This window comes from Procambarus clarkii, chromosome 46 (genome assembly GCF_040958095.1).
Source record: "Procambarus clarkii isolate CNS0578487 chromosome 46, FALCON_Pclarkii_2.0, whole genome shotgun sequence".
Lineage (NCBI taxonomy): Eukaryota > Metazoa > Arthropoda > Malacostraca > Decapoda > Cambaridae > Procambarus > Procambarus clarkii.
In genome coordinates, this window is record NC_091195.1 from 19,915,588 (window position 1) to 19,938,678 (window position 23,091).

The following is a 23,091-nucleotide window of genomic DNA, read 5'->3' on the forward strand; positions in this document are numbered from 1 at the left end:
AACGAGGCTGTAATTGTTCACTTTGTCTATTCCCCCCTCAGTATCTTGTACGTTGTTATCATTGCTCCACTATTTCTTGTGTCCTCCAAGGCTATGGGATCCAGTTCCTTCAGCCTATCATACCTTAACCCTCTAAGCTCTGGCACTAATCTAGTAGCAAACTTCTGCACTTTTTCAATTTTAGTTTTATGTTTCATAAGGTATGAATGTGTGGGTGTATTTAGTATTTGTATTTCCTATTTGTGTCTGCAGAATCGAGCTATTAGCTCTTGGACCCCGCCTTTCTAACCAATCTATTTTTCCTCTATTATGTCTACTACATATATTTCTAACACACACTCATCCCCCAGGAAGCAGCCCGTAGCAGCTGTCTAACTCCCAGGTACCTATTTACTGCTAGGTGAACAAGCGCATCAGGGTGAAAGAAACTCTGCCCATTTGTTTCTGCCTCGGCCGGGAATCGAACCCGGAACCTTAGACTATGACCCCTGAGCGATATCCACACCGCTGCGAGGCCCCGTGTGTACTCATCTAGTTGTGCTTGCGGGGGTTGAGCTCTGGCTCTTTGGTCCCGCCTCTCAACCGTCAATCAACAGGTGTACAGATTCCTGAGCCTATTGGGCTCTATCATATCTACACTTGAAACTGTGTAAGGAGTCAGCCTCCACCACATCACTGCCTAATGCATTCCACCTGTTAACTACTCTGACACTGAAAAAGTTCTTTCTAATGTCTCTGTGGCTCATTTGGGTTCTCAGTTTCCACCTGTGTCCCTTTGTTCGTGTCCCACCCGAGTTTGTCTTTGTCCACCCTGTCAATTCCCCTGAGAATTTTGTAGGTGGTTATCATGTCTCCCCTTACTCTTCTGTTTTCCAGAGATGTGAGGTTCAGCTCCCGTAGCCTTTCCTCGTAGCTCATATCTCTCAGTTCCGGGACAAGTCCGGTGGCATTCCTCTGAATCTTCTCTAACTTTGTATTGTGTTTAACTAAGTGTGGACTCCAGGCTGGAGCTGCATACTCCAGGATTGGTCTGACATAAGTGGTATACAGGGTCCTGAACGATTCCTTACACAAGTTTCTAAAGACAGTTCTTATGTTGGCCAGTCTAGCATATGCCGCTGTGTGTGTACTCGCCTATTTGTGCTTGCAGGATCGAGCATTGACTCTTGGATCCCGCCTTTCCAGCCATCGGTTGTTTACAGTAATGACTCCTGTCCCATTTCCCTATCATACCTAATTTTAAAAGTATGAATAGAGTTTGCTTCCACAACCTGTTCCCCAAGTGCATTCCATTTTTCCACTACTCTCACGGTAAAAGAAAACTTCCTAACATCTCTGTGACTCATCTGAGTTTCCAGTTTCCACCCATATCCCCTCGTTCTGTTATTATTACGTGTGAACATTTCATCTATTTCCACTTTGTCAATTACCCTGAGTATTTTATATGTTCCTATCATATCTCCTCTCTCCCTTTTTTTCTCTAGTGTCGTAAGGTTCAGTTCCTTCAGACGCTCTTCATATCCCATCCCTCGTAACTCTGGGACAAGCCTCGTCGCAAACCTCTGAACCTTCTCCAGTTTCCTTATGTGTTTCTTCAGGTGGGGACTCCATGATGGCGCGGCATACTCTAAGACTGGTCTCACGTAGGCAGTGTAAAGCGCCCTAAAAGCCTCCTCACTTAGGTTTCTGAATGAAGTTCTAATTTTCGCCAGTGTAGAGTACGCTGCTGTCGTTATCCTATTTATATGTGCCTCAGGAGATAGATTAGGTGTTACGTCCACCCCCAGGTCTCTTTCTCGAATCGTCACAGGTAGGCTGTTCTCCTTCATTGTGTACTGTCCCTTTGGTCTCCTATCACCTGATCCCATTTCCATAACTTTACATTTACTGCTCTTGAACTCCAGTAGCCATTTCCCTGACCATCTCTGCAGCCTGTTTAAGTCCTCTTGGAGAATCCTACAATCCTCGTCTGTCACAACTCCTCTCATTAATTTTGCGTCATCCGCAAACATTGACATGTATGATTCCACTCCTGTAAACATATCATTTACGTAAATTAGAAAGAGGATTGGTCCCAGCACCGATCCTTGAGGTACTCCACTCGTTACTGTTCGCCAGTCCGACTTCTCGCCCCTTACCATTACCCTCTGGCTCCTTCCTGTTAGGTAGTTCTTCACCCATACTAGGGCCTTTCCGCTTACTCCTGCCTGCCTCTCAAGTTTGTATAGCAGTCTCATGTGCGGTACTGTGTGTGTGTGTGTGTGTGTGTGTGTGTGTGTGTGTGTGTGTGTGTGTGTGTGTGTGTGTGTGTACTCACCTAGTTGTACTCACCTAGTTGTGTTTGCGGGGGTTGAGCTCTGGCTCTTTGGTCCCGCCTCTCAACCGTCAATCAACAGGTGTGTGTGTGTGTGTGTGTGTAGTTATACTTATTCGAGGCCCCCCCCCTCCACAAAGATAAAGACCCCTTCCCCCCTCCATTAAGACCCTCTACCCCCCCCCCCTCCCTTCCCCATCTCCCAGAAAACCTGACTCATATAGTCCATGGAATGTCACTTGATCCAATAGACGACTCCACCCCTTCAACCCCCCCCTCTTCAACCCCCCCCTCCCTTCAACCCCATTCCCCCCTTCAACCCCTCCCCCCCCTCACTGCAGCGCTCAGCCCCTCAATACAATTATCATAATAATAATAATAACTAGAGTAATTAATAGCGATATAGTCAAGAAGGGGGAAGGGAATTATTAGGGGGAAAGCGCCAAGCCATTATGACTATATAGCACTGGGAAGGGGTCAGGATAAGGATTTGGGATGGGACGGAGGGATGGAATGGTGCCCAACCACTTGTGTGGACGGTTGGGGATTGAACGCCGACCTGCATGACGCAAGACCGTCGCTCTACCGTCCAGCTCAAGTGGTTGGGCGATAATGAAAATAACTATAGTTATTTAATTAATAATGTAAATGTTATCTGTAAGTAAATGAGCTATAATGCTCAATTAATGTTCTTAATTATTTAATATTTTGCAATTGGGATTTAGGTAGTGAGCTCTGGCTCTTTGGTCCCGCCTCTCAACCGTCAATCAACTGGTGTACAGGTTCCTGAGCCTATTGGGCTCTATCATATCTACACTTGAAACTGTGTATGGAGTCAGCCTCCACCACATCACTGCCTAATGCATTCCACCTGTTAACTACTCTGACACTGACAAAGTTCCTTCTAACGTCTCTGTGGCTCATCTGGGTACTAAGTTTCCACCTGCGTCCCCTTGTTCGTGTACCACTCGTGTATATATATATATATATATATATATATATATATATATATATTAGTATATTTTGGTAGCAGTCTTTCCTGTAGACATATTTTATTAAATATGACCGAAAAAGTAAGATTAATAATTCTAACACGAATTTTCTCAATCTTTCGTACATTATGCTTCACTGTTGGAGGTAAATCAAAAATCACTTCTCCAAAATTCATTTTTATTTCTAGTCTGACGCGACACGGGCGCGTTTCGTAAAACTTATTACATTTTCAAAGACTTCACAAATACACAACTGATTAGAACTTGCATTTCCCTGATTTTATATCTACTTTTGAGTGAGGTGGGAAGGGTGATGTGGCATTACATTTGAGTGAGGTGGGAAGGATGATGTGGCATTAGAGGATATTAATAGGGTATTAAAAGTATCAACACAAGACAGAACACGAAACAATGGATATTGAATAGAAGTGTTTGTAGAAAGCCTATTGGTCCATATTTCTTGATGCTTCTATATATGCACAACTATATTCTACCCACCTCAAGACTCCGCTCCAATATAGAAGCATCAAGAAATATGGACCAATAGGCTTTCTACAAACACTTCTATTCAATATCCATTGTTTCGTGTTCTGTCTTGTGTTGATACTTTTAATACCCTATTAATATCCTCTAATGCCACATCATCCTTCCCACCTCACTCAAATGTAATGCCACATCACCCTTCCCACCTCACTCAAAAGTAGATATAAAATCAGGGAAATGCAAGTTCTAATCAGTTGTGTATTTGTGAAGTCTTTGAAAATGTAATAAGTTTTACGAAACGCGCCCGTGTCGCGTCAGACTAGAAATAAAAATGAATTTTGGAGAAGTGATTTTTGATTTACCTCCAACAGTGAAGCATAATGTACGAAAGATTGAGAAAATTCGTGTTAGAATTATTAATCTTACTTTTTCGGTCATATTTAATAAAATATATATATATATATATATATATATATATATATATATATATATATATATATATATATATATATATACATATATATATATATATACATATATATATATACATATATATATATATATATATATATATATATATATATATATATATATATATATATATATATAGTGTTATAATTTGTTCTATTTCAACATGAACATTGAACTATAGCCTCTCTGCCCTAACACAAGAAAGTGTTTCATGACATCTGTGTGTGGCCCTTATGTGGCACCAGGTGCCACCCACGCCCCCTTGTTCCTGTGTGTCAACTGTGGCACCAGGTGCCACCCACGCCCCCTTGTTCCTGTGTGTCAACTGTGGCACCAGGTGCCACCCACGCCCTCTTGTTCCTGTGTGTCAACTGTGGCACCAGGTGCCACCCACGCCCCCTTGTTCCTGTGTGTCAACTGTGGCACCAGGTGCCACCCACGCCCTCTTGTTCCTGTGTGTCAACTGTGGCACCAGGTGCCACCCACGCCCTCTTGTTCCTGTGTGTCAACTGTGGCACCAGGTGCCACCCACGCCCCCTTGTTCCTGTGTCAACTGTGGCACCAGGTGCCACCCACGCCCTCTTGTTCCTGTGTGTCAACTGTGGCACCAGGTGCCACCCACGCCCCCTTGTTCCTGTGTGTCAACTGTGGCACCAGGTGCCACCCACGCCCTCTTGTTCCTGTGTGTCAACTGTGGCACCAGGTGCCACCCACGCCCCCTTGTTCCTGTGTGTCAACTGTGGCACCAGGTGCCACCCACGCCCTCTTGTTCCTGTGTGTCAACTGTGGCACCAGGTGCCACCCACGCCCCCTTGTTCCTGTGTCAACTGTGGCACCAGGTGCCACCCACGCCCTCTTGTTCCTGTGTGTCAACTGTGGCACCAGGTGCCACCCACGCCCTCTTGTTCCTGTGTGTCAACTGTGGCACCAGGTGCCACCCACGCCCCCTTGTTCCTGTGTGTCAACTGTGGCACCAGGTGCCACCCACGCCCTCTTGTTCCTGTGTGTCAACTGTGGCACCAGGTGCCACCCACGCCCTCTTGTTCCTGTGTGTCAACTGTGGCACCAGGTGCCACCCACGCCCTCTTGTTCCTGTGTGTCAACTGTGGCACCAGCTGCCATCCGTGATTTCCCAGACCACAATTCGCCTGTTATTTCTAATACCGTAACCAGGTTCTCAACTGAACCCGTGTCGACACCGTTGCTGGAATGTGGAGTGGCGATTTCGGCGCCATCTATGGACCTGCACTCCAACACCCAGGTATTAAGTGAGACGCTGGCAACGCCATCTGTTGGCGGTGGTGTGGCGTCGGTGAAAAGCTTCATACCTCAGGAGGTGAGGTCGAGGAGGATGACCTCTGGTGGGTGGCATAACGATATCAACGCCATCTAGGTTGTGTATGCAATTACAATGTCAGTTCCCTGGTGGAAGGTGTTATGCTAAAGTCACTCAGTATACTGTCTGTCTAGCTAGTGACGTTTATGTTCACAGAGGTGAAGTAAGGAGGCGATTGCTCTGAGGACGGCAGTTCACCTTGGGCAGTCCAGAACTCCTGACGTAGTCCTGTGAGAGGACAAAGTGGCCGCCGTCGGTAGTAGCAGTGTTAGCTGCTGGACTTGTGTAGTGTTGTATGGACCCGAGATTTGGCCAAGAGGAGTTACGAGAGGATAGTAGTGTTTGCTGAGAAATGCTGTTAGCGTGTTGCTGAAGCCTTCTGCCAGTGTGTTTCTGTAGAGCGGATGTGGGGTATTGGGACATTCTGATGATACAGTGTGTGGACTGGCCCATGTTGAGGAAGGTGAACTCGCCGGTGATTACCATTGAGCGTGGACGACGTATACTTGAAGATTGTTGACTCGCCAGGTTATGATGAACACTGCAGATCTATTGTGTCCTGGGTGAAAGCGAGTGTTAATATGTGTAGTTGTACTTCTTCTGTAGATAATATATTGGTGAAGGTATAATTACGTATTGTTTATCCCCCCTTTATTCCATGCACTGTTACTTGCTACCGCCAATTCTTGAAAACTTGCCATTGACTTGGGGTAGCATAAAGCAGTTATAAGACACGTTAACAGAGCCCCTGGCCCAAGCTGGCCGTAACACTGTGCCATCGATTGATTGACATACATACATGGAGAGATTTTTTAAGTTTTCTTGAGATGATTTTGGGGCTTAGTGTCCCTCGCGGCCCATTCGTCGACCAGGCCTCCTGTTTGGTACACATCCCCAGGAAGCAGCCCGTAGCAGCTGTCTAACTCCCAGGTACCTATTTACTGCAATGTGAACAGGCGCATCAGGGTGAAAGAAACTTTGTTCATTTGTTTCGGCCTCTAGGACTACGAATCCCAGGCGCTGTCCACTCAGCCGTCAGGCTCCAGTTGTGAGCTAGTGTCACAATTGATATGTTTGTCCTGCACACCGCCCCCCATCCAGTGGGCAGCGGTGGATAGGTTACAATCACTTAGTTACTACCTACAGTTAGCAAACTGGGGATATTTGGCTAAAATTTCTGGTAGCAGGTCATTTTAAATGAAATATTTACACATCGCTGGAACATTGGTTATGGAATTGTCTCTAAATTGACGCATCTTTTCGCACTCCATCACATAGTGACGGAGGGTGTGCGAATAATTTTGTTGACACAGTTTACATTTGGTCAGGTCTACATCAGCAGATAATGAGAATTCCCAGAGATACTTGTAACAGAGTCTAAGCCGAGCAGTAGTAACATCTAGAAGTCTGCTGATTGTATTGGATGAATCATAGATGTATTCACCTATTTGTGCTTGCGGAGGTTGAGCTTTGGCTCTTTGGTCCCGCCTCTCAACCGTCAATCAACTGGTGTACAGGTTCCTGAGCCTATTGGGCTCTATCATATCTACACTTGAAACTGTGTATGGAGTCAGCCTCCACCACATCACTGCCTAATGCATTCCACCTGTTAACTACTCTGACACTGACAAAGTACTTTCTAACGTCTCTGTGGCTCATGTGTGACTCCACGTGTGACAGTTGCTTAATTTAGAACCTGTACTTGTGGTCGATCTTGAACACATTGTTGATGTGACGACTGGTACTGAATTTTGTAACTAGCTCATCAAGATTGTAACTTAAAATCACCATACAGTTACTAGGACCGGGCCGCGGGGTCGCTAAGCCCCGAAAATCACCTCAAGGTAACCAAGGTATTTAGCTAAATGAATTGTGGGGTTCAGTCCCTGAGCCCATAATGTGCCTCTGTAACCCTCTCCACTACCGCCCACAAGATGGGTATGGGGTGCATAATAAATGAACTAAACTAAAACTATCATCACTCCGTACAAAATGCAGTGGTTTAGCCTAACCAAGAGCGTCAAAACCTGGCCTACCCTGGCCTACATGTGTTCAGGAGACCTGGTCGACGACCGGGCCGCAGGGACGCTAAGCCCCGGAAGCACCTCAAGGTAAGGTACCCATCTAACCTACCAGAGGCATTAGGACACTAAACGTTAATATTACGGCGTGTTTCAACTTCCCTAAACCACCGCAATTTTTACGACGTGGATTATTGGGTTGAAAAATGTGGAGCGTTCAGTAAGCGGCCAAGTTGTTGTTGGGTTAGTACAGTCAGCTACGGCAAACACTGGAGGGATGGTGCCCAGTCATTCCTACCATGCCCCGGGGTGTATGTTCATGTGCACTCTCCTTGTTGTGCTGGCGGGGGGAATGGTGCCCAGTCATTCCTACCATGCCCCGGGGTGTATGTTCATGTGCACTCACCTAGTTGTGCTGGCGGGGGGAATGGTGCCCAGTCATTCCTACCATGCCCCGGGGTGTATGTTCATGTGCACTCACCTAGTTGTGCTGGCGGGGGGAATGGTGCCCAGTCATTCCTACCATGCCCCGGGGTGTATGTTCATGTGCACTCTCCTTGTTGTGCTGGCGGGGGGAATGGTGCCCAGTCATTCCTACCATGCCCCGGGGTGTATGTTCATGTGCACTCTCCTTGTTGTGCTGGCGGGGGTAATGGTGCCCAGTCATTCCTACCATGCCCCGGGGTGTATGTTCATGTGCACTCTCCTAGTTGTGCTGGCGGGGGGAATGGTGCCCAGTCATTCCTACCATGCCCCGGGGTGTATGTTCATGTGCACTCACCTAGTTGTGTTGGCGGGGGGAATGGTGCCCAGTCATTCCTACCATGCCCCGGGGTGTATGTTCATGTGCACTCTCCTAGTTGTGCTGGCGGGGGGAATGGTGCCCAGTCATTCCTACCATGCCCCGGGGTGTATGTTCATGTGCACTCTCCTAGTTGTGCTGGCGGGGGTTGAGCTCTGGCTCTTTGGTCCCGCCTCTCAACTGTCAGTCAACAGGTTATCTTGAGATGATTTCGGGGCTTTTTTTTTTTTTTAGTGTCCCCACGGCCCGGTCCTCGACCAGGCCTCCACCCCCAGGAAGCAGCCCGTGACAGCTGACTAACACCCAGGTACCTATTTACTGCTAGGTAACAGGGGCATAGGGTGAAAGAAACTCTGTCCATCGTTTCTCGCCGGCGCCTGGGATCGAACCCAGGACCACAGGATCACAAGTCCCGCGTGCTGTCCGCTCGGCCGACCGGCTCCCTCCCTGGTGTACAGGTTCCTGAGCCTATTGGGCTCTATCATATCTACACTTGAAACTGTGTATGGAGTCAGCCTCCACCACATCACTGCCTAATGCATTCCACCTGTTAACTACTCTGACACTGAAACAAATTATTTTTAATGTCTCTGTGGTTCATTTGCATACTCAGTTTCCACCTGTCTCCCCTTGTTCGCGCACCACCCGTGTTAAACAGTTTATCTTTCTCTACCCTGTCAATTTCTCTGAGAATTTTGTAGGTGGTGATCATGTCTCCCCCAATTCTTCTGTTTCTAGGAACGTGATGTTTAATTTTCGTAGCCTTTCCTCATAGCTTGTACCTCTCATCTCTTGGACTAGTCTGGTGGCATACCTCTGAATCTTCTCTAACTTTATCTTGTGTTTAACTAGGTATTGGACTCAAGGCCGGACTGCATACTCCAGGATTGGTCTGACGTATGTTGTACGAGGTTCTGAGTGCTTCCTTACTCAAGTTCCTGAAGGCAGTTCTTATGTTGGCCAATCTAGCATATGCCGCTGATGATATCCTTTTGATGTGGGCCTCTGGGGACAGGTTCGGTGTGATATCAACCCCCAGATCTTTCTCTCTATTTGACTCTTGCAGGATTTCACCTCCCAGATGGTACCTTGTGTTCAGCCTCCTGCTCCCTTCGCCTAATTTCATTACTTTACACTTTCCCGAGTTAAATGTTAGTAGCCATTTTCTGGAACATTCCTCCAATTAGGCCGTCTTGTAATCTCTGTCTATATTTATGTCTTTATCCGTCTCAGCGTCTTAGCATCATCAGCAAACACTGAGAGGTATGAGTCTATACCCTCTAGAATATCATTTGCATATATCATAAACAGGATGGGTCCAAGTACTGAGCCCTGTGGGACTCCACTGGTGACATCTCGCCACTCTGATGTCTCCCCCCTCACAGTAACTCGCTGTTTCCTGTTGCTTAGATACTCCCTTATCTACTGGAGCATCTAACCTGTTATTCCTGCCTGTTTCTCCAACTTTTGTAACAGCCTCTTATGGGGTACTGTGTCAACGGCTTTCTGACAGCCAAAGAATTTTGTTTACATCTTTGTTCTTGCCTAATTTTTGTTGCTCGTGTCATAGAATTCTATTAGGCCTGTGAGGCACGATTTACCATCCCTGAACCCATGCTGGTGGCGTTACAAAGTTATTTCCCTCCAGATGCTCTACGAGCCTTTTCCTCACGATCTTCTCCATCACCTTGCATGGTATACAAGTTAGGGAAACTGGCCTGTAGTTCAGTGCCTCTTGCCTGTCGCCCTTTTTGTATATTAGGACTACATTAGCTGTCTTCCAGGTTTCCGGAAGGTCTCCTGTTTCCAGTGACCTGTTATACACCATAGAGAGTGGCACACTTAGTGCTTCTGCACCTTCCTTTAGTATCCATGGTGAGATTCTGTCAGGCCCAACAGCCTTTGTCAAATCTAGCTCCAACAGACACCTTTTGACCTCATCACTGGTAAACTCAAATTCCTCCAAGGTCGCTTGCTTTGCCGCCTCCTCTCTTAGTACAGCGACTTCTCCTTGCTCTATTGTGAAGACCTCCTGGAATCTCTTGTTGAGTTCTTCACACACCTCTTTATCGTTCTCTGTGTATCTGTTCTCCCCTTTTCTCAGTGTCATCACTTGTTCCTTCACTGTTGTTTTCCTCCTGATGTGGCTGTGGAGCAGCTTTACCTGGTTGATACCTGGTTGATGGGGTTCTGGGAGTTCTTCTACTCCCCAAGCCCGGCCCGAGGGCAGGCTTGACTTGTGAGAGTTTGGTCCACCAGGCTGTTGCTTGGAGCGGCCCGCAGGCCCACATATACCTGGTTGATGGGGTTCTGGGAGTTGTTCTACTGCCCAAGCCCGGCCCGAGGCCAGGCTCGACTTGTGAGAGTTTGGTCCACCAGGCTGTTGCTTGGAGCGGCCCGCAGGGCCACGTACCCACCACAGCCCGGCTGTTGGGTCTTGGCTTTACTTCCTATGCCATTTTCATACTGTCTCTCCGCTTCTCTCCTCACTCTGAGGTACTCATTCCTGGCCCCTCTGGTATCTGGTAACTCCCTTTGTGTGTAATACGTCTACTCATTTGTGGTTTATAGAACAGATGTAGTTCTTAGGTTTTAGGTATCTATTGACCTATAGTCAGATATTTGGTTTATTAGCCAGATTCATCATATATCTATCGTGTTGACTCGCCCGTTATTCATCATATATCTATCGTGTTCACTCACGTTATTCATCATATATCTATCGTGTTTACTCACACGTTATTCATCATATATCTATCGTGTTCACTCACGTTATTCATCATATATCTATCGTGTTTACTCACGTTATTCATCATATATCTATCGTGTTTACTCACGTTATTCATCATATATCTATCGTGTTCACTCACGTTATTCATCATATATCTATCGTGTTTACTCACGCTATTCATCATATATCTATCGTGTTTACTCACGTTATTCATCATATATCTATCGTGTTCACTCACGTTATTCATCATATGTCTATCGTGTTCACTCACGTTATTCATCATATGTCTATCGTGTTTACTCACGTTATTCATCATATGTCTATCGTGTTTACTCACAAAGTTTGCAGTGAGTCCGTGAGTCAGTCGGTCAAAGGAGTTAATACCAAATATGACATTTTAATGGGTCCCGTGGCGCAGTGGTCTACGTCCTCGATTCACAATCTCAGTATTCGGGATTCTATCCTCGAGCGGAACACAGATGGATCGGTATGTTTCCTTTCACCTGATGGGTCTGTTCACCTAGCAGTTAAAGATTGTACTCCTGAAGATGGGCAACTGGGGAGGTTATCTTGAGATGATTTCGGGGCTTAGCGTCCCCGCGGCCCGGTCCTCGACCAGGCCTCCTTTTTTGTTACACATCCCCCAGAAAGCAGCAGCCCGTAGCAGCTGTCTAACTCCCAGGTACCTATTTACTGCTAGGTGAACAGAGCCATCAGGAAGAAACTCGGCCCATTTGTTTCAGCCTCCGCCGGGGATCGAACCCGGAACGTTACGACTATGAACGCCGAGCGTTGTCCACTCAGCCGCCAGGACCCCTCTCAACGCAGGAATATACATGAGGAAATGTATATGTTTATCTCTCAGAATGTTCGGTAATACGTTTATTGCTTGTGATGTGTGTCTATGGTGTGTGTTAAGAGAGCCGGTCTATCTTGAGGTTATCTTGAGATGATTTCGGGGCTTTAGTGTCCCCCGCGGCCCGGTCCTCGACCAGGCCTCCACCCCCAGGAAGCAGCCCGTGACAGCTGACCAACTCCCAGGTACCTATTTACTGCTAGGTAACAGGGGCATTCAGGGTGAAAGAAACTTTGCCCATTTGTTTCTGCCTCGTGCGGGAATCGAACCCGCGCCACAGAATTACGAGTCCGCGCTATCCACCAGGCAACGAGGCCCCTAAGGTCGGCCGAGCGGACAGCACACAGTACTTGTGATCCTGTGCTCCGGGGTTCGATCCCGGGCGCCGGCGAGAAACAATGGGCAGAGTTTCTTTCACCCTATGCTCGTGTTACCTAGCAGTAAAATAGGTACCTGGGTGTTAGTCAGCTGTCACGGGCTGCTTCCTGGGGGTGGAGGCCTGGTCGAGGACCGGGCCGTGGGGACACTAAAGCCCCGAAATCATCTCAAGATGTATGTATTAACACGATGTACTGAACGGGGTGAGAATAGCTTGAGCTACCTCATCCCTTTGTGTGTATTTTACCTCAATAAACTTATTTCAATTTCAATTCAGTCCCTCATAATCACAAACGCAATTTTCTGGAGCCTATACACACACATACACACACATACACAGACATACGAAAATACACAAGTAGAGACCTACGTGTCTAGTATCAGTATTTAGTATCAGAGTGGTTGACAAATGGAATGCATTAGGCAGTGGTGTGGTGGAGGCTGACTCCATACACAGTTTCAAGTGTAGATATGATAGAGCCCAATAGGCTCAGTACACCTGTTGATTGACAGTTGAGAGGCGGGACCAAAGAGCCAGAGCTCAACCCCCGCAAGCACAACTAGGTGAATACAGTTTCGTGTAGATATGATAGAGCCCAATAGGCTCAGGAACCTGTACACCAGTTGATTGACAGTTGAGAGGCGGGACCAATGAGCCAGAGCTCAACCCCACAAACACAACTAGGTGAGTACAGACAGACGTGACTTGTGTTCAAAGATGTAGAGCAAACACAGGTAGCCTATAGCACCACATTACATAGCCGTACTTGAACCCAATCATATATTTACATATAAATTGTAGAGATATACATAAAGTCAGGGATACAGGTAGAATATACATAAACAGGTATATATATACAGGTAGACTTATACCTATAACCAGAGGTATACATAATCAGTTATACAAACAATAGTGTAAATGCAGATATATACGTATGCATGCAAATATACATTGTATACATCCTGGCTGAATTATTCATACAGCCAAGAGGTATTGGCTGCAGAATACACAGATACAGCAGTATGTATACGCACAGTAGTATGCATACAGGCAGAATTACGCATACACCCGGAGGTATTCATAGCGGTAGCAGTAGAATACATAAAAGTATGCATATAGACAAAAGTATGCATGCAGGCAGCAGAACACAGACAAGTATCCATACAGACTGACGTATCCATACAGACTGACGTATCCATACAGACTGACGTATCCATACAGACTGACGTATCCATACAGACTGACGTATCCATACAGACTGACGTATCCATACAGACAAGTATCCATACAGACTGACGTATCCATACAGACTGACGTATCCATACAGACAAGTATCCATACAGACTGACGTATCCATACACTGATGTATCCATACACTGATGTATCCATACACTGATGTACCCATACAGACTGAAGTATATGTACAGACTGAAGAATCCATGCTGAAGTATGCATAGACTGAAGTATGCATACAGACTGAAGTATTCATAGTGAAGTATGCATACAGCCTGAGGAATCCATACAGCCTGAAGTATCCATACAGCCTGAAGTATCCATACAGCCTGAAGTGTGCATACAGCCTGAAGTATCCATACAGACTGAAGTATCCATACAGCCTGAAATATCCATACAGCCTGAAGTATCCATACAGCCTGAAGTATGCATACAGCCTGAAGTATCCATACAGCCTGAAGTATCCATACAGCCTGAAGTATGATACAGCACCCTACTCTGCGTCCTCGTTTAAATCCCAGGCTGAACAAGGAACGTATATATTTACCTCGTTCAACAGGATGAGGGAAGTTGGGATGGAGTTTTTTGTCACTCCTCGCGGCTTGCAAGCCACTTTTGGCGTGGAATGTTTCTTATATAAAAAATCCAATTCGACTTGTGCATAGTGAGCTTTTAGTCCTCAAACTAATGATTAATTTGACTTATTTCTTAGGCTACCGTTTGATCTGTAGCTGGAATGTGAATATCTCATTTTTAATGGAGTTCATGTGTGTGTGTTGTAGGTTAATTATCAGCGTCTTATATACACACTAATATATATATTTACATCTTTCTATAGCTAAATTACCAAGACGTTTATTTAGGTAGAATAAACGTGGATGAAAACTAGTCAAGAATTGAATACCAAGAAATTGACTAAGATATTCATTCCATTTACACCAAGCAACGTCTTATTTCTAAACACAACCTTCACTAAAGCAATTCTGTAAAGAAATCACTTTCTTGGGACTGGTTAAGTTAGTGTGAGGGAGGAGGACCCTGTGTGGAGCAGGACACGTGGATACACACACGGACACATCGTGGAGGTCCTCGCGGCCACGGGGTTGTAAACACACTGACGGGAACCTCCGCTCACCCGGGGTAAACCCACACCGCTGCCGCTGTTCGGATCCATCGTCACGACTTCACCTCACTTTCCTCCGTAAACAAAAATATATTACTCATTATTTTGTAGGAATTCATGTGGTGTATTTACCATTTTTGTTTTATTTTGAATGTTATATATTTTTTATATATGTGGGGTGTTTTTATTTAGAGGCGTTTGGATGATATTTCCAAATGAAGAAGAGGAAGCCGCATTCAGAGTGCCGCAGGCGCTCAAGAAAACACGTAACCAACCGCGTCCATTCATGACATGGCGGTAAAGCTCGCCCGATACTCAACACCACATCAGAGGTCACAATGCCTCCCACAGCTCTTTGGGGCAACACAGTGCCATCGAGTTTGTCAACACTTGGGGCGGGTGACGGAGGAGGCGGCGGCGCTGGCCACAGTCTCAGACCCGCCAGGCGAGTTCACTCCGTGACGTCACCAGGTGTATTCCCTCCTTATATTGGACTCCTGCGTGATGGCACAACGGGATTCGAACCACTGTGGGTGTTGGTCTTATGGGGTGATCAGCATCTTGTGCCACGCGTGCTGAATCCGCCCGATGAGAGGCTCGAAAGGTCACTGGAGGGATGGGTTAGGGTGCGTTAATGGGCTTGTGGTACTAGGTTGACGTCAGTGGGTATCCCGCACTCCATATTAATATCTTTAAGACTGCCTCTTTCCTATTCCTACCACCTTCCCAATTACTCCAGATATTTCTCTTATTGTCCAGCCACTTGGGCTGGACGGTAGAGCGACGGTCTCGCTTCATGCAGGTCGGCGTTCAATCCCCGACCGTCCATACACCACCATTCCTTTCCCCCGTCCCATCCCAAATCTCTATCCTGACCCCTTCCCAGTGCTATATAGTCGTAATGACTTGGCGCTTTCCCCATGATAATTCCCTCCCTCATTCTTTAAATTACATATTTACATTCCATTACAACGTAGTGAATATATGTTTATCTCAATATTACACATTAATACACAGGAAAACACTGTAGCATCACTCCTCACTACCTTTAACATGGTAGCAGCTGCATTTATCTCATTAACTACACAATTAACCCCAAATTGACAGTCCTTCGTGGTAATCACCTTGATAAGAATGGCCTTCTAAGCGCCCCATCGCGTCGCCAGATGTAATGTCTTCATGTCTGGCGTAGACATGTTTTTTGCGTGGCAATCGATGTTTCTATGCTGGTTTTCCGTGTTCTGAGAGGTGAGGCCTATTGACATGTCTCCGAGATGTGTTGATGTGTGTTTAAATATGTATAAGCCATTAGCCACAGAGGTGGTGTTAACATGTGGGACATGAGTCTAGTCTTCACTGTGATGCGTGTCCGCACTGTTGTTAAGTTTTTCACACAGTTGTTTACGGGTGGAATATTGGCCTTTATGGGCACTTACGCTCTATAAGTACTTGGCTTACACTCACTTAGCCTTCGCAAGCACTCATTCTTCATGCACTTAGCTTATACGCACTTAGCCTCATCCACTCACTTGCTTTCCACAAGTCCTTCACACACTCTCACCATTCACACACACACACACACACACACACACACACACACACACACACACACACACACACACACACACACACACACACACACACACACACACACAGCACAACTTTAGCAGCCATTTTCTAGACCATTCCTCCTGGATAAACTGGAGGAATGGTCTAGAAAATGGCTGCTAAAGTTCAACTCGGGAAAGTGTAAGGTGATGAAATTAGGCGAAGGGAGCAGGAGGCTGAACACAAGGTACCATCTGGGAGGTGAAATCCTACAAGAGTCAAATAGAGAGAAAGATCTGGGGGTTGATATCACACCGAACCTGTCCCCAGAGGCCCACATCAAAAGGATATCATCAGCGGCATATGCTAGACTGACCAATATAAGAACTGCCTTTAGAAACTTGTGTAAGGAATCTTTCAGAACCCTGTATACCACTTATGTAAGACCAATCCTGGAGTATGCAGCTCCAGCCTGGAGTCCATATTTAGTTAAACACAAGACAAAGTTAGAGAAGATTCAGCGGTATGCCACCAGGCTCGTCCCGGAACTGAGAGGATTGAGCTACGAGGAAAGGCTAAAGGAGCTGAACCTCACATCCCTGGAAAACAGAAGAGTAAGGGGAGACATGATAACCACCTACAAAATTCTCAGGGGAATTGACAGGGTAGACAAAGACAAACTCTTTAGCACGGGTGGGACACGAACAAGGGGACACAGGTGGAAACTTAGTACCCAGATGAGCCACAGAGACGTTAGAAAGAATTTTTTCAGTGTCAGAGTAGTTAATAAATGGAATGCATTAGGAAGTGATGTGGTGGAGGCTGACTCCATACACAGTTTCAAATGTAGGTATGATAGAGCCCAGTAGGCTCAGGAATCTGTACACCTGTTGATTGACGGTTGAGAGGCGGGACCAAAGAGCCAAAGCTCAACCCCCGCAAGCACAATTAGGTGAGTACAATTAGGTGAGTACACACACACACACACACGTGTAGATATGATAGAGCCCAATAGGCTCAGAAATCTGTACACCTGTTGATTGACGGTTGAGAGGCGGGACCAAAGAGCCAGAGCTCAACCCCCGCAAACACAACTAGGTGAGTACACACACGGGGCAGGTAGCTGAGTGGACAGCACGCTAGACACGTAATCCTGTGCTCCGGGGTTCGATTCCCGGCGCCGGCGAGAAACAATGGGCATAGTTTCTTTCACCCTGATGTCCCTGTTACCTAGCAGTAAATAGGCACCTGGGAGTTAGACAGCTGCTACGGGTTGCTTCCTGGGGGTGTGTAACAAAAAGGAAGCCTGGTCGAGGACCGGGCCGCGGGGATGCTAAGCCCCGAAATCATCTCTAGATAACCTAACCCGTATTCCAAGCCGTCCTGCCCAAACGGCTCGTGCTCGTAACAGTTAGTCACATGTGCTGTTGGACGCAAACAGTACACCTTTTGTACTGTTTGTGCATTTTGTAAAGGGCGAAACAAAAAATTAAAACAAAACTAACCTAAACATTCCTAGGCCTATTATAGCACATATATGTGTGGGGGTATAGCATATATAAGTGTGGGTATAGCACATATATGTGTGGGTATAGCACATATATGTGTGGGGTATAGCACATATATGTGTGGGTATAGCACATATATGTGTGGGTATAGCACATACATGTGTGGGTATAGCACATATATGTGTGGGGTATAGCATATATAAGTGTGGGTATAGCACATATATGTGTGGGTTATAGCACATATATGTGTGGGTATAGCACATATATGTGTGGGGTATAGCACATATATGTGTGGGTTATAGCACATATATGTGTGGGTATAGCACATACATGTGTGGGTATAGCACATATATGTGTGGGGTATAGCACATATATGTGTGGGGTATAGCACATATATGTGTGGGTATAGCACATATATGTGTGGGTATAGCACATACATGTGTGGGTATAGCACATATATGTGTGGGTATAGCACATATATGTGTGGGTATAGCACATATATGTGTGGGTATAGCACATATATGTGTGGGTATAGCACATATATGTGTGGGTATAGCACATATATGTGTGGGTATAGCACATATATGTGTGGGTATAGCACATATATGTGTGGGTATAGCACATATATGTGTGGGGTATAGCACATATATGTGTGGGTATAGCACATATATGTGTGGGTATAGCACATATATGTGTGGGTATAGCACATATATGTGTGGGTATAGCACATACATGTGTGGGTATAGCACATATATGTGTGGGTATAGCACATATATGTGTGGGTATAGCACATATATGTGTGTGGGGTATAGCATATATAAGTGTGGATATAGCACATATATGTGTGAGTATAGCACATATATGTGTGAGTATAGCACATATATGTGTGGGTATAGCACATATATGTGTGTGGGGTATAGCATATATAAGTGTGGATATAGCACATATATGTGTGGATATAGCACATATATGTGTGGGTATAGCACATATATGTGCTATGTTTTTGTCTAGGTTAGCATATATGAAGCCTCGGACAGGTGTGTATGTTGGTATACAACATGATGTATGTTGTTTGGTTACTCCTAATTAGCTAGTAAGGCAGTTTGGCTAGTTCAGTAGTGCAAGATGTGAACATTTACGGTGCAGCAGTTAACTGATAGTTACGATCTTTTTAAGGGTATCTATTATGTTAAGTATGTCACCTATGCACATATTTAATAAGTCAATATTGACTTATTAAATTTGCGAGAACGGGTTGGATCAGATAGTTCTTATAGGAACTGTCCTTTCAGGAAGTCAAGCGGCTTTGTTCGTAATTTACACAAATCGCCTTTTTGATAGAGCGGTTTCGTTTCATGTCACTAGAGGCTTCGGTAAGAAACACAACTCTTAAGTATCATTTTAGAAGCGCACATAAACTAACATCAGCAGCGTATGCAACAAAAATATTTTTGAGAAGGTCCAGATACAAGAATGACGCGAGAAATGGCAGACCTGAACCACGACGCAAGGTCATTGACACCAGCCTGTAACCATTGGAGGGAAGAGGCTCCAGAGGAGACATTGTCACGACATACACGATACTGAGAGATGTAGCTATAGGGAGGACACAGGAGAAGTGGAATTAGAAGACACAGTTGCTAACTGGAAACATTTAAGGGTAGATACGACAGAGTACAAGGAAATTATGCCTTGTAGTACAGGAAATAAAGGTAGAGGGGAAAGAGGCGGGGCCCAAGAGCTAATTCTTTCTACCCCCACACACACTATTAACAAGAACACACACACATACACATTCAGTTGTAACTGTTGCAAAGTTGATTCTGTGAGATAATCACAGCTACACGACTCTTAATAACTTGGCTGGGGCATGACCTGTCCGCCCTCCCCTCACCCCACCACTGGACCCCACACACTGGACCCCACCACTTGACCCCAGCCCTGGACCATATATCGTACCCAACAGAGTATATATATATATATATATATATATATATATATATATATATATATATATATATATATATATATATATATATATAAAAGCCTATACTTGCATAAACCACAAGTGAAGATTAACAATCTTTGGACAACACCCACCAGTGGGACTCGAACCCAGAAAGCACAACTACCTTCCAGTAGCTGGCATAACTAGTATGCTTTAACCCACTACACCATCAGACCTTACAAAAGAAGTAGATAGTTCGAGATATATATCTCAAACATCTCCACCTCCCGAAGGCACCAGATGAGTGAGGGGTCAGTCTGCAGTGAGGGGTCAGTCTGAAAAATGCAGACTGACCCCTCACTCATCTGGTGCCTTCGGGAGGTGGAGATGTTTGAGATATATATCTCGAACTATCTACTTCTTTTGTAAGGTCTGATGGCGTAGTGGGTTAAAGCATACTAGTTATGCCAGCTACTGGAAGGTAGTTGTGCTTTCTGGGTTCGAGTCCCACTGGTGGGTGTTGTCCAAAGATATATATATATATATATATGAACCTCATACTCTCTGACCAAACTAAATTCCAAAGGGTAACGAAGGACACTACAGCCGAATTGAAAGCAAAGGTCAACAAATTGATCGAAACTGTGAACGCCAAGAAATCCGGACTCCACCTGCCAAAGAACATTGGGGAATACAAACCTGGATACACGTATGGAAATGTCAAGACACACAAGCTGGAAACCCACTTCGGCTAATCATCAGCCAGATACCCACACCCACGTACAGACTGGCGAAGCGACTCAACGGCTTGCTAACTCCTTATGTCCCTTGCGCCTTCAGCCTGAAGTCCCCAAAGGATTTTGTTGACTTACTGCGGGGAACACGGGCCACAGGGATAAGAGCCTCGTTGGACGTAGAATCACTGTTTACCAACGTACCTGTGGATGAAACAATTGGGATGATAGCGGACAGAGTGTATCGTGATCCAGCCTGTACTCCTCTTGACATACCAGAAAACATTCTAAGGAAACTACTCCAAGCTTGTACTAAAGAGGCACCCTTCTTGAACCCGGATGGGCACATGTATAAGCAAGTAGATGGGGTCGCCATGGGTTCTCCCCTAGGTGTCCTGTTTGCGAACTTTTACATGGGTACCATCGAACAAAAGGTCTTAGTCGACATGAACTTGAAACCGGCCATATACTGCAGGTATGTTGACGACATTTTTACACAGGTGCCTGATGTTAGACATCTGCAGGAGCCGAAGGAGGCATTTGAGCGGAATTCTGTGTTGCGTTTCACTTACGAGATGGAGAAGGATGGGAAGCTGCCCTTTCTAGATGTAACAGTCATGGAAAGGAGCGGAGGTTTCCACACTGCAGTCTACACTAAGGAAACAAACATAGGAATGTGCCTCAAAGCCAACAGTGACTGCTCAGACAGGTACAAGAGGAGTGTTGTTAACGCTTATGTCGACCGTGCTCTCAGCCACAGCTCAGGATGGAAGCAAGTCGATGAAGAACTCTGTAGGGTAAGGCAGGTCTTAGTCAACAACGGCTTCTCCAATGGTTTCGTTGAAGACATCATAAGAAGGAAAGTGAAACGCCATGCAACCTCTGAAGAGATAACTAACACAACACCTGTACCCCCTATTAGACTATTTTACAGGAACTTCTTTTCCACAGCTCATAAAACATTACTCTAACAAGAGAAATGTTGAACAAGAATACCTGCATAATAGACAAAACCCAAGATGCAAGAAGATTACAAATTCTTGAGGCAATTCACATAAGAATAGAGCGACCTACCATGAACACCCAAATCACGGAACTATTTACTCTACCCACCATGAGAGTAAGGACAAGACAAGAACATATCGATGCCAACACAGAAGACAATGTCCAACATAACAGGCCAATTACACTGGATTAATCTTTGTGTTTAGATAGGAGCTGCCTCGTATGGGCCAATAAGCCTTCTGCAGCCTCTATGTTTCACCTCACATTTATTCCTTATGTATCCCCCCATGTTTTCACCTTTATTGTATTATCACCTGACCCAGTGCGGGTATAAAATCGGCTAGTATTGTAAGATCTGTTCACTTGAGAATGAACCATGGAGGTTCGAAACGTTGTGCAAATTATATAAATAAGTGTAATACACTCTATAGTAAATCACTTCTTTTCTTCACCTTAAAAGTACGAAAATGAGTTTTGGAGAACTCCTATTCCAATTAAGCCCTGATGCTAAGAAAATAGTTAGAGGGATAGAAGCCCTAAACCAGAAAATAATAAATACAGAATATGCGGTCATATTCATGAAACAATGATATATATATATATATATATATAACTGAAAACTCACACCCCAGAAGTGACTCGAACCCATACTCCCACAACTGGTATGTACAGGGACGCCTTAATCCGCTTGACCATCACGACCGGACATAAGGAAGTGATAGCCGAGGCTATATGAACCACTTCCCCGCCGGCACTCGGATGGTAATCTTGGGCATAGCATTTTATCAAATCACCTCATTCTTTGGGGCACACGTGAGGAACACAAATGCAAACAAGCCTGAATGGTCCCCAGGACTATATACAACTGAAAACTCACACCCCAGAAGTGACTCGAACCCATACTCCCACAACTGGTATGTACAGGGACGCCTTAATCCGCTTGACCATCACGACCGGACATAAGGAAGTGATAGCCGAGGCTATATGAACCACTTCCCCGCCGGCACTCGGATGGTAATCTTGGGCATAGCATTTTATCAAATCACCTCATTCTTTGGGGCACACGTGAGGAACACAAATGCAAACAAGCCTGAATGGTCCCCAGGACTATATACAACTGAAAACTCACACCCCAGAAGTGACTCGAACCCATACTCCCACAACTGGTATGTACAGGGACGCCTTAATCCGCTTGACCATCACGACCGGACATAAGGAAGTGATAGCCGAGGCTATATGAACCACTTCCCCGCCGGCACTCGGATGGTAATCTTGGGCATAGCATTTTATCAAATCACCTCATTCTTTGGGGCACACGTGAGGAACACAAATGCAAACAAGCCTGAATGGTCCCCAGGACTATATACAACTGAAAACTCACACCCCAGAAGTGACTCGAACCCATACTCCCACAACTGGTATGTACAGGGACGCCTTAATCCGCTTGACCATCACGACCGGACATAAGGAAGTGATAGCCGAGGCTATATGAACCACTTCCCCGCCGGCACTCGGATGGTAATCTTGGGCATAGCATTTTATCAAATCACCTCATTCTTTGGGGCACACGTGAGGAACACAAATGCAAACAAGCCTGAATGGTCCCC

At 45.5% G+C, this 23,091-nt stretch overlaps 1 protein-coding gene across 2 annotated transcripts in view; it reads right to left on the reverse strand.

Annotated features, from left to right (window-relative positions):
* Positions 1-14,717, reverse strand: part of LOC123770472 (transient receptor potential channel pyrexia) — a 78,844-nt gene extending 64,127 nt beyond the window's left edge. Inside the window, exons 1-2 of one of the 2 annotated variants that reach the window (XM_045762355.2) lie at positions 14,687-14,705; positions 14,166-14,349 (exon numbers count right to left, since the gene is read on the reverse strand). The gene's annotated coding sequence lies outside the window, so the exon portion shown is untranslated. Of the gene's footprint in view, positions 1-14,165 lie in introns of both variants that reach the window. The other variant, XM_045762353.2, reaches the window with a different exon arrangement.
* Positions 14,718-23,091: the final 8,374 nt, after the last annotated feature.